General features: G+C 36.9%; 1 protein-coding gene across 1 annotated transcript in view; it reads left to right on the top strand.

The window, feature by feature from the left end:
- The window catches only part of LOC106881747 (uncharacterized), a 43,370-nt gene that overhangs the window by 35,151 nt on the left and 5,329 nt on the right, over positions 1-2,890 (top strand). The window lies entirely within an intron of this gene.

The following is a 2,890-nucleotide window of genomic DNA, read 5'->3' on the forward strand; positions in this document are numbered from 1 at the left end:
TATATGTATATATATATGTATATATATGTATGTTTATGTGTTTGTGTTTGTCCCCCAACATCACCTAACAACAGATGCTGGTGTATTTACGTCCCCGTAACTTAGCGGTTCGGCAAAAGAGACCGATAGAATAAGTACTAGGCTTCCAAAGAATAAGTCCTGGGATCGATTTGCTTGACTAAAGGTGGTGCTCCAGCATGGCCGCAGTCAAATGACTGAAACAAGTAAAAGAGTATATATATATATATATATATATATATATTGGAGTAATGTGTGAGAATACCAGTTGGTAGCATCCCAGCATGGCCAGTCGATTAGATCAACCTCCAGTTTGCAACTGGTACTTATTTTATCGACCCTGAAAGGATGAAAAGCAAAGTCAACCTCGCCAGAATTTGAACTCAAAACGTAAAGACAGCCAAAACACCACTAAGCACTTCACCCGTCGTACTAAAAACTCTGCCAGCTTCACCATCCTCTTAAAAATAAGATTAATAATAACAATAATAATAATAATCATAATTGTATGAATAATAATAATAATAATAATAATAATAATAATAATAATAATAATAATAGTATTAATAATGAATATAATAACATGTTCAACATGAGAATATCGCAAGAAAAAATAGTTTGTTTACATAAAATTGTCATTGCATTCCGAAAGTTATGATATTTAGAGTTTAATTTGACGGAAATTGTCATCAGAGGGCAGTTTAGCAGAATGGTAGGGTACTCAGCCGGAATCTGAGGAGTTCAGGTTCGATTCTCATGGCTGTCTGCTGACAACTTTTTCCATCTTATAATGGTAAAATACCCAATTATTCTGTTGTTTGCCCAGCTACACTGCATTTTACATTACTTTCTTGACTGTGTGATATGAAATACATTCGGCGCTTCCGAAAATGTTATGGGAGAATCCTGCACACCCCCACGTAACTGAAGGTGGGACTAACCGATTACAATAAATAAGAACTGAGTGAACTGTCCAAGGGGTAATTGACGGGTGTTAGCTCAATCATGTTGGTTGACCGTGTTAGTTTGACCGTATGTAGGTTTAACAGGCAGTGGTTGAGCAGTGTATGCTGAGTATTGTATCTATATTACAATAGTATGGAGTGTGTTCTGTGATAATATTTATTTCTGCGATAGGTTATTTTTAGACATCCACAACCAACTATTTATTTGTGTGGTGCCATTTTACACCAGACGTATATGCCCCCATTGTAACAAGAAGTAAAGATCATTTGTAAGGATTTTAGACAGAGAGCCGGAGAAAATGCTTCATGACATTTTGCTTGGATTTACGTTCTTAAAGTGTGATCGATCCAGCCTCGTTTTCTTTTCGGCATTTCTTGATGGATGACTGTCTGGTTCATTCTCTTTCACAGACTTCTGTTTGAAATGTTGAATGCAAACACTCATATACACACAAACACACACATGCAAACACAAGCGTGCACACACACACACACACACACACACACACACACACACACAAATGCACGCTCACACATGCATACACACACACACAAACACAAACACACTCATGAATACACACACATGCAAACTCTTATATACACACAAACATACACTCATGAATACACACCCACACACACCAATAAAAAACTAAGTGAACTGTCAACAGGCCTAGTTGTTGGTTTCCCATGTTAGTTTGACGTGTGTAGGTCTAACAGCTGGTAGTTGAACAGTGAATGCTGAGTATTGTATCTATGTTTGAGTACTCCAGAGTGCATTCTTTGTTAACATATATTTCTCATTGTCATCATGTCACTTCCTTGTCTCTATTCTATAAGTACCATAAATCCTCGAGTATAATCTGCACTTTTTTCCCAAAATTTAAAGGTCAAAATCCCTAGTGCGTACTATATACGAGGTTAAAAATGAAAAATATTTTCTAAGCAAAATTTTCTAAGTGACAAATATGTAAAAGCAATTTACTTAATATTTATTTTTCACTGGCGTTATTACTGTTATTTCTTTATTTTCTGCAAACAAAGTGCACAAAAAAGCTACACGTTTGCATTATGTTATAAATACAATAATAATAAAGGATGTTACCGTATATACGTTTACAAACCAAGGACGTTATATAGACCTCCTTGACTCAAGTTAGAGAAGGGGTGCGTATTATACACAAGGTTTAGGTTTTTCAGAGGTACAGCCCCCTAAAAATCCCCTGCGTATTATACTCAAGGGCGGACTATACTCGAGGATTTACGGTATTTTCATGGATATTATTCAGCTGAGCTCTCTTCTCTGGTTCCTCCTTTACGAACTTATCAGCGACCACCTAGACTTGCATCCAGTTCTCATCAGTATACTGTGCAACCTCCTAAATGTTGTAAAGCTATTTACAATACCAGTTTCTTCCCTCACACCTCTGAACTTTGGAATTCCCTTCCACAGTCTTGTTTTCCTCTTCAGTCTTTTCTGTCTTATGTACATCATCACCTATTCACTCCTGTAAGGCCGCAAGCTGGCAGAAACGTTAGAACGTGGGGCAAAATGCTTAGCAGTATTTCTTCTGTCTTTACGTTGAGTTCAAATTCCTCCGAGGTTGACTTTGCCTTTCATCCTTTTAGGGTCGATGAAATAAGTACCAGTTGTGTACTGGGTCGATCTAATCAACTGGCCCTCTCCCCCAAAATTTTGGGCCTTGGTCCTAGAGTAGAAAATATCTATTGACTTCTGTCTAACATCCATTTTATTCAAGTAGTTCTTACGTTTTCAGTGGTCTAAGGATCTTGTAACGAGTGAATGCTTTAAAAGAAAAAAAAAAGGGATTATTTTTAGATAACCACAATCAACTATTTATTTGTGTAATACCATTTTCCACCAGACGTGTAGACCCACATCTTAACAA

This window comes from Octopus bimaculoides, chromosome 28, assembly GCF_001194135.2.
Source record: "Octopus bimaculoides isolate UCB-OBI-ISO-001 chromosome 28, ASM119413v2, whole genome shotgun sequence".
Taxonomy (NCBI): domain Eukaryota; kingdom Metazoa; phylum Mollusca; class Cephalopoda; order Octopoda; family Octopodidae; genus Octopus; species Octopus bimaculoides.